General features: G+C 39.6%; 1 pseudogene; it reads right to left on the bottom strand.

Annotated features, from left to right (window-relative positions):
- Positions 1-7,289: 7,289 nt before the first annotated feature.
- LOC147971904 (uncharacterized) lies at positions 7,290-9,359 on the bottom strand (annotated as a pseudogene).
- Between the last annotated feature and the right edge of the window lie 1,126 nt (positions 9,360-10,485).

Raw genomic sequence — 10,485 nt, 5'->3', positions numbered from 1 at the left:
TGACACAGAACTAGCTCCAATTCATCAATGTAATGTAGGAATGTATTCCGAATATAGTCATACGTGCTTATGGAAAAGAACTTGCATGACATCTTTTGTCCTACCCTCCCGTGGCAGCGGGGTCCTAGCAGAAACTAAGGGATATTAAGGCTTCCTTTTAATAGAGTACTGGACCAAAGCATTAGCACATAGTGAATACATGAACTCCTCAAACTACGGTCATCACCGGGAGTGGTCCCGATTATTGTCACTTCAGGGTTGCCGGATCATAACACATAGTAGGTGACTATAGACTTGCATGATAGGATCAAGAACTCTCATATATTGATGAAAACATAATAGGTTCAGATCTGAAATCATGGCACTCGGGCCCTAGTGACAAGCATTAAGCATAGCAAAGTCATAACATCATCAATCTCAGAACATAGTGGATACTAGGGATCAAACCCTAACAAAACTAACTCGATTACATGATAAATCTCATCCAACCCATCACCGTCCAGCAAGCCTACGATGGAATTACTCACGCACGGCGGTGAGCATCATGAAATTGGTGATGGAGGATGGTTGATGATGACGACGGCGACGGATTCCCCTCTCCGGAGCACCGAACGGACTCCAGATCAGCCCTCCCGAGAGGTTTTAGGGCTTGGTGGTGGCTCCGTATTGTAACACACGACGAATCCTTCTCCTTGATTTTTTTCTCCACGGAAGTGAATATATAGAGTTGGGGTTGAGGTCGGAGGAGCTCCATGGGGCCCACGAGGTAGGGGGCGTGCCTGATGACCCACACGTATAGGGGATCTATCGTAGTCCTTTCGATAAGTAAGAGTGTTGAACCCAACGAGGAGCTGAAGGAAATGATAAGCGATTTTCAGCAAGGTATTCTCTGCAAGCACTGAAATTATAGGTAACAGATAGTTTTGTGATAAGATAATTGGTTACGAGCAACAAGTAATAAAAGTAAATAAAGTGCAGTAAGGTGGCCCAATCCTTTTTGTAGCAAAGGACGAGCCTGGACAAATTCTTATATAGAGAAAAGCGCTCCTGAGGACACATGGGAATATCGTCAAGCTAGTTTTCATCACGTTCATATGATTTGCGTTCGGTACTTTGATAATTTGGTATGTGGGTGGACCGGTGCTTGTGTGCTGTCCTTACTTGGACAAGCATCCCACTTATGATTAACCTCTATTGCAAGCATCCGCAACTACAACAAAAGTATTAAGGTAAACCTAACCATAGCATGAAACATGTGGATCCAAATCATCCCCTTACGAAGCAACGCATAAACTAGGGTTTAAGCTTCTGTCACTCTAGCAACCCATCATCTACTTATTACTTCCCAATGCCTTCCTCTAGGCCCAAATAATGGTGAAGTGTCATGTAGTCGACATTCACATAACACCACTAGAGGAGAGACAACATACATCTCATCAAAATATCGAACGAATACCAAATTCACATGACTAATAATAGGAAGACTTCTCCCATGTCCTTAGGAATAAACGTAACTACTCACAAAGCATATTCATGTTCATAATCAGAGGGATATTAATATGCATAAAGGATCTGAACATATGATCTTCCACCAAATAAACCAACTAGCATCAACTACAAGGAGTAATTAACACTACTAGCAACCCACAGGTACCAATCCCAGACTTAGAGACAAGAATTGGATACAAGAGATGAACTAGGGTTTTGAGAGGAGATGGTGCTAGTGAAGATGTTGATGGAGATTGCCCTCTCCCGATGAGAGGAGCGTTGGTGATGATGATGGAGATGATTTCCCCCTCCTGGAGGGAAGTTTCCTCGGCAGAACAGCTCCGCCAGAGCCCTAGATTGGTTCCGCCTCGTGGCGGCGAAGTCTCGTCTGGAAAGATGGCTTATGATTTTTTACTCATCGACAGACTCCATATAGCAGAAGATGGACATCGAAGGGCCACCAAGGGGCCCACGAGGTTGGGGGCGCGCCCAGGGGGTAGGGCGCGGCCCCACCCTCGTGGGCAGGGTGTGCCCCCCTGGTGAACTTCTTGCGCTCAGTATTTTATATATATTCTGAAAATGACTTCCGTGAAGTTTCAGGACTTTTGGAGCTGTGCAGAATAGGTCTCTAATATTTGCTCCTTTTCCAGCCCAGAATCCCAGCTGCAGGCATTCTCCCTCTTTATGTAAACCTTGTAAAATAAGAGAGAATAGGCATAAGTATTGTGACATAATGTGTAATAACAGCCGATAATGCAATAAATATCGATATAAAAGCATGATGCAAAATGGACGTATCAACTCCCCCAAGCTTAGACCTCGCTTGTCCTCAAGTGAAAGCCGAAATCGAAAAATATGTCCACATGTTTAGAGATAGAGGTGTCGATAAAAATAAAATATGGACATGAGGGCACCATGATCATTCTTAGAACAATAACTTATATAATTCTTGTCATATGATCTCTTATGCTAGAGTAACAATTCAATCACAATTTCAAGTATGAATCATAAACTTCATTGAAAACTAACAAACTATAATCTCAGTCATTGGAGCAATTGCTATCATAACATAGGAAAGAGTCAATATAAGAGCTTTTCAGCAAGTCCACATACTCAACTATCATATAGTCTTTCACAATTGCTAACACTCACGCAATACTTATGGGTATGGAGTTTTAATCGGACACAGAGAAAGATAGGGGCTTATAGTTTTGCCTCCCAATGTTTTCCTCAAGGGTAATGTCAACAATAATAGTTCATGAAAAATCACATCCAATTAGCCATATATACCAGGATCTTTCCAACATAGTGTGCTTGCCAAAAGATAAAATGTAAAAAGGAAAGGTGAAGATCACCATGACTCTTATGTAAGGTAGGAGATAAAAGTAAAAGATAGGCCCTTCGCAGAGGGAAGCAGAGGTTGTCATGTGCTTTTATGGGTGGATGCACAAAATCTTAATACGAAAGAACGTCACTTTATATTGCCACTTGTGATATGGACCTTTATTATGCAGTCCGTCGCTTTTATTTCTTCCATATCACATGATCGTATAAAGCTTATTTTCTCCCACACTAAAAGTCATACATATTTAGAGAGCAATTTTTATTGCTTGCACCGATGACAACTTGGAGGATCTTACTCAATCCATAGGTAGGTATGGTGGAATCTCATGGCAAAACTGGGTTTAGGGATATTTGGAAGCACAAGTAGTATCACTACTTGGTGCAAAGAATTGGCTAGCATGAGAGGGAAAGGCAATCTCAATCATGTTGGGTGATCCATGACAATATAATTTATCTCAGATGTAAGAAAACATAACCCATTACATTGTCTTCCTTGTCCAACATCAACTCTTTAGCATGTCATATTTTAATGAGTGCTAACTATCATAAAAGATGTCCAAGATAGTGTATTTATATGTGAAGACCTATCTTTCTTTATTACTTCCTATTAATTGCAACGATGACCAAAACTATGTTTGTCAACTCTCAACAACTTTTAATCATCATACTCTTTATATGTGAGATCATTACTCTCCATAAGATCCATATGATCTCTTTTATTTCTTTTTATTCTTTCTCTTTTATTTTATTCACCCAATATTATGGCAAAAAAATCAAGCCCTTGACTCAACACTAATCTTTATTATATATAGCTCACGGACTCGATTACATAGAAGGATCATAAAGCAAATCCCACAACTAGATCATACTAAAACTTTATTCTACTAGATCAAGATATTACCAAAAGGACCAAGCTAAGAAAAAGGGTAAAGATAGCAGTGATGGTGATACGATACCGGGGCACCTCCCCCAAGCTTGGCAGTTGCCAGGGGGAGTGCCCATACCAGATACTCAATTCTTCTTTGTTGGTGGACAGGGTGGAGTTGTTGATGATGTAGGCTTGTCGTCCTTCTTCCAAGGCATAGGCTCGCCATCATAGAAGGATGACCGAGTCTCCTGGATCCTCAAATCTACAGCCAAACTCATCCTTTTGAATCTATATTCATACTCACACTTTTGGTTTTGCAGGTCATAGGTTTGGGCTTGGAGGTGCTCGATCTTCTCGTGAAGCTTGAAGATGGTCTCCCCAATGTTCTTGGCATCCAGCTTGTGGTTTTTGGTGAACTCCGCGATCATCATATGGTTGGTGTCGAGTACGCGTTCCACCATCTCCTAGCACATGAAAACTTGTTGCTCCATTGCCTCGAGCCTTGTCTCCATGCTTCCGTTCCTCCTTGGTCCCTCAGCATCATGGATGTGCATCACCCCCTCACGCATCTCAATGGTTTGAGGGTGTTGGAGCACTTCCGCGAGGTAGGGGTTGATGACCTTCTCGAAAAACTTGTCCTTGGCGGCACTTGAAGACGACATGACGACTTAGATCTGTCAGAAAAACAGCTAGAAACAAAGACGAGAGATATTTACGTGATACGGGAGTCAAAACCTCTGGGAGATTATATAATGAATTTTTACCGACCAAGACACGTAACGTGTAAGAAAACGGAGTCCGGAGAGCACACGAGGTGCCCACGAGGTAGGGGGCGCGCCTAGGGGGTAGGGCACGCCCTCCACCCTCGTGGAGCCCTCGTGTCCTTCTCGGACTGCTTCTTATTTTTCTATTTTTTCTAAATATTCCAAAACGGAAGAAAATTGCCATTAGAACTGTTTTGGAGTAGGTTTACTTACCGTACCACATACCTATTCCTTTTCGGAGTCTAAAACGTTCCGGAAAGTGTCCGTTATGTATTCCTTAGGGTTACGGTTTCAATAACATTGGTTTCAATATTTATAGGATTACCTGAGATATAATGTTTAATTCTTTGACCGTTCACCACCTTCGGATTTGTGCCTTCGAAGTTGTTGATTTTTATGGCACCGGAACGATAGACCTCCTCAATAATGTAAGGACCTTCCCATTTAGAGAGAAGTTTTCCTGCAAAAAATCTTAAACGAGAGTTGTATAATAATACATAATCACCTACATTAAACACATGCTTTTGTATTCTTTTGTCATGCCATCTTTTGACCTTTTCTTTAAACAACTTGGCATTTTCGTAGGCTTGGGTTCTCCATTCATCAAGTGAGGTAATGTCAAATAACCTCTTCTCACTGGCAAGTTTGAAATCATAGTTGAGCTCTTTAATAGCCCGATAAGCCTTATGTTCTAGTTCGAGAGGTAAGTGACATGCTTTTCCATAAACCATTTTATACGGAGACATACCCATAGGGTTTTTATATGCAGTTATATAGGCCCATAATGCATCATCAAGTTTCTTGGATCAATTCTTTCTATTGCTCAATTCTACTTGACCACTAGACTGTGGGTGATAAGGAGATGCAATTATATGATTAACACCGTATTTAGCAAGCATTTTACAGAAAGCACCGTGAATAAAATGTGAACCACCATCAGTCATTAAATATCTAGGGACTCCAAACCTCGGAAAAATAACTTCTTTAAGCATCTTAATAGAAGTGTTATGATCAGCACTAGTAGTTGGAATAGCTTCTACCCAATTAGTAACATAATCAAAAGCGACTAAAATATGTGTGTAACCATTAGAGGCAGGAAAAGGTCCCATATAATCGAAGCCCCAAACATCAAATGGTTCAATAACAAGTGAATAATTCATAGGCATTTCTTGACGTCTACTAATATTACTAATTCTTTGACATTCATCACAAGATAAAACAAACTTACGGGCATCCTTGAAGAGAGTAGGCCAATAAAAACCGGATTGCAATACCTTATGTGCAGTTCTATCTCCAGCGTGGTGTCCTCCATAAGCCTCGGAATGTCACTTGCGCAGGATTTGTTCCTGTTCATGCTCATGTACACAACGTCTAATAACACCATCTACTCCTTCTTTATAAAGATGTGGGTCATCCCAAAAGTAATGCCTCAAATCATAGAAGAACTTTTTCTTTTGTTGGCATCTGAAACTAGGTGGTATAAATTTAGCAACAATGAGCAGTATGACAAGCATTTATGACATTTAATTGTTCATCAGGAAAGCTATCATCAATAGGTAGTGGGTCATCAAGCACATTTTCTAACCTAGACAAGTTGTCTGCAACGGGGTTCTCAGCTCCCTTTCTTTCAATAATATGCAAATCAAATTCTTGTAGCAAGAGAACCCATCTAATAAGTCTAGGTTTAGCATCTTTATTTTCCATAAGATATTTAATAGCAGCATGATAAGTGTGAATAGTTACTTTAGAATCAACAATATAAGGTCTGAACTTATCACAAGCAAATACAACTACTAAGAATTCTTTTCAGTAGTAGCATAATTTCTTTGAGCATTGTCTAGAGTTTTACTAGCATATTGAATAACATTTAATTTCTTATCAACTCTTTGCCCTAGAACAACACCTACAGCATAATCACTAGCATCACACATAATTTGAAAAAGTAAATTCCAATCAGGTGGCTGAACAATAGGTGCAGAGATTAATACTTTCTTAAGTATTTCAAATGCTTCTATGCGATCATCATCGAAAACAAATGGTATATCTTTTTGTAATAAATTAGTCAGAGGCCGAGAAATTTTTGAGAAGTCCTTAATGAACCTCCTATAAAAACCGGCATGACCAAGGAAACTTCTTATACCTTTGATGTCCTTGGGACATGGCATCTTTTCAATAGCATCAACTTTAGCTTTATCAACTTCAATACCTCTTTCGGAAACTTTATGCCCCAAGACAATACTTTCCTTAACCATAAAGTGGCACTTCTCCCAATTCAAGACAAGGTTAGTTTCTTCACATCTCTGCAAAACTCAATCAAGGTTTCTTAAGAAATCATCAAAAGAGGATCCATAGACGGAGAAATCGTCCATGAAAACCTCACAAATCTTTTCACAAAAGTCAGAGAATATAGCCATCATGCATCTTTGGAAGGTGGCAGGTGCATTACATAGACCAAAAGGCATATGTCTATAAGCAAAAGTACTGAATGGGCAAGTAAAAGTGGTCTTGGATTGATCATCAGCTGACACAGGTATTTGAGAGAAACCAGAATAACCATCTAGAGAGCAAAAATGTGTATGTTTGGATAATATTTCTAGCATTTGATCAATAAAAGGTAAGGGGTAATGATCTTTTTTAGTAGCCTTATTTAATTTGCGGAAATCAATTACCATCCTATAACCTGTAATAATTCTTTGCGGAATCAATTCATCTTTATCATTAGGAACGACAGTAGTACCTCCCTTTTTAGGGACACAATGGACATGACTTACCCACGGACTATCAGCAACGGGATAAATTATACCTGCCTCAAGGAGCTTTAGTATTTACTTTCTTACCACCTCTTTCATCTTAGGATTCAGCCGTCGTTGGTGATCACGAACTGGTTTGGCATCTTTCTCCAAATTTATTTTGTGTTGACATAGTGCGGGACTAATGCCCTTAAGATCATCGAGAGTATATCCAATAGCAGGGCGGTGCTTCTTCAGAGTTTTCAATAATCTCTCTTCTTCATGCTCTGAAAGGTTAGCACTAATAATAATAGGATATATCTTTTTCTCATCAAAATAAGCATATTTAAGAGTATCAGGTAACGGTTTGAGCTCAAACACAGGATCACCATTGGGTGGAGGAGGATCCCCTAGGATTTCAACAGGAAAATTGTGTTTTAGGATGGGTTCCTGTTTAAATAATACTTCATCTATTTCCCTTCTTTCATTCATAAACATATCATTTTCATGGTCTAGCAAATATTGTTCTAAAGGATCACTAGGAGGTACGACAATAGAAGCAAGACCAATAATTTCATGTTTACTAGGCAATTCCTCTTCACGATGTTGTCTACGAAATTTAGAGAAATTAAATTCATGAGACATATCACCTAAACCAATAGTAACAACATCCTTTTTGCAATCTATCTTAGCATTAACTGTGTTCAAGAAGGGTCTACCAAAAATAATGGGACAAAAGCTATCTTGTGGGGATACAAGAACAAGAAAATCAGTAGGATATTTAGTTTTCCCACACAAGACTTCAACATCTCTAACAATTCCCATTGGTGAAATAGTATCTCTATTGGCAAGTTTAATTGTGACATCAATATCTTCTAACTCAGTGGGTGCAATGTCATGCATAATTTCTTTGTATAAGTCAAAAGGTATTGCTTTAGCACTAGCACCCATATCACATAAGCCATGATAGCAATGATCTCCTGTTTTAACAGAAATAACAGGCATGCCTACCACAGGTCTATGTTTATCTTTAGCACAAGGTTTGGCAATTCTAGCGGTTTCATTACAGAAATTAGTAACATGCCCATCAATATTACCAGCCAAGAGATCTTTAACAATAGCAATATTAGGTTCAAGTTTAATTTGCTCAGGAGGTGTATAAGTTCTAATATTTCTTTTACGAACCACAGTTGAAGCTTTAGCATGATCCTTTATCCTAACAGGGAAAGGTGGTCTCTCAACATAAGAAGTAGGCACAATAGGATCATTATAAGTGATAGTCTTTTCTTCAACTTTAATAGGTGCAGCTACTTTTACTTCTATGGGAGGATGATATTTAAACCACTTCTCCTTAGGGAGATCGATATGAGCAGCAAAAGATTCACAGAAAGAGGCTACTATCTCAGAGTGAAGTCCATATTTAGTGCTAAATTTATGGAAAACATCGGTATCCATAAAAGACTTAACACAATCATACTTAGGTGTCACACCTGACTCCTTACCTTCGTCGAGGTACCAATCTTCAGAGTTGCGTTTAATTCTTTCCAATAAATCCCATTTGAATTCAATAGTCTTCATCATAAAAGAGCCAGCACAAGAAGTATCGAGCATGGTGGTATTGTTATCAGAAAGCCAAGCATAAAAATTTTGAATAATCATTTCTCTTGAGAGCTCGTGATTGGGGCATGAATATAACATTGATTTAAGCCTCCCCCAAACTTGAGCGATGCTTTATCCTTTGCGAGGCCAGAAATTATATATATAATTGCGATCACGATGAACAAGATGCATAGGATAAAACTTCTGATGAAATTCCAATTTCAATCGCTTGTTGTTCCATGACCCCGTATCATCACATAGCTTATACCATGTCAATGCATATCCCTTCAAAGATAAATGGAAGACCTTCTCCTGAATAACATCTCCGGACACACCTGCGAGCTTAAATAATCCCCATACTTCATCCACATATATTAGGTGCTCATCAGGATGCTTTGTTCCATCTCCTGCAAAAGGATTAGCTAGCAGTTTTTCTAACATACCCAAAGGAATTTCAAAGCAGACATTTTCATTTTCAGTAGGTTCACTAGGTTGAGGAGAAACTCTTTGCTCTACTGCTCGGGGTGAAGATACCCCGAACAAGCTCCTCAGAGGATTGCTTTCCATAGTAACAAGTGACAGTAAATTTCAGCACACTATATAAATTTTTCCTTACCAAATTCCACCTACCAAAGGCGCTTCACTCCCCGGCAACGGCGCCATAAAAGAGTCTTGATGACCCACAAGTATAGGGGCTCTATCGTAGTCCTTTCAATAAGTAAGAGTGTCGAACCCAACGAGGAGAAGAAGGAAATGATAAGCGGTTTTCAGCAAGGTATTCTCTGCAAGCACTGAAATTATAGGTAACACGTAGTTTTGTGATAAGATAATTGGTTACGAGCAACAAGTAACAAAAGTAAATAAAGTGCAGCAAGATGGCCCAATCCTTTTTGTAGCAAAGGACAAGCCTGTACAAATTCTTATATAGAGAAAATCGCTCCTGGGGACACATGGGAATATCGTCAAGCTAGTTTTCATCATGTTCATATGATTCGCGTTCGGTACTTTGATAATTTGGTATGTGGGTGGACCGGTGGTTGGGTGGTGTCCTTACTTAGACAAGCATCCCACTTATGATTAACCTCTATTGCAAGCATCCGCAACTACAACAAAAGTATTAAGGTAAACCTAACCATAGCATGAAACATGTGGATCCAAATCAGCCCCTTACGAGGCAACGCATAAACTAGGGTTTAAGCTTCTGTCACTCTAGCAACCCATCATCTACTTATTACTTCCCAATGCCTTCCTCTAGGCCCAAATAATGGTGAAGTGTCATGTAGTCGACGTTCACATAGCACCACTAGAGGAGAGACAACATACATCTCATCAAAATATCGAAAAAATACCAATTCACATGACTACTAATAGCAAGACTTCTCCCATGTCCTCGGGAACAAACGTAACTACTCACAAAGCATATTCGTGTTCATAATCAAAGGGGTATTAATATGCATAAAGGATCTGAACATATGATCTTCCACCAAATAAACCAACTAGCATCAACTACAAGGAGTAATTAACACTACTAGCAACCCACTGGTACCAATCCCAGACTTAGAGACAAGAATTGGATACAAGAGATGAACTAGGGTTTTGAGAGGAGATGGTGCTGGTGAAGATGTTGATGGAGATTGCCCTCTCCCGATGAGAGGAGCGTTGGTGATGACGATGGCGATGATTTTCCCCTCCC

This window comes from Triticum urartu, chromosome 5A (genome assembly GCF_056163025.1).
Source record: "Triticum urartu cultivar PI428250 chromosome 5A, HENAU_Tu73, whole genome shotgun sequence".
NCBI classification, from domain to species: domain Eukaryota; kingdom Viridiplantae; phylum Streptophyta; class Magnoliopsida; order Poales; family Poaceae; genus Triticum; species Triticum urartu.
Note: the sequence above shows the minus strand (reverse complement) of the source record. Positions and strands in the feature narration are given on the sequence as shown.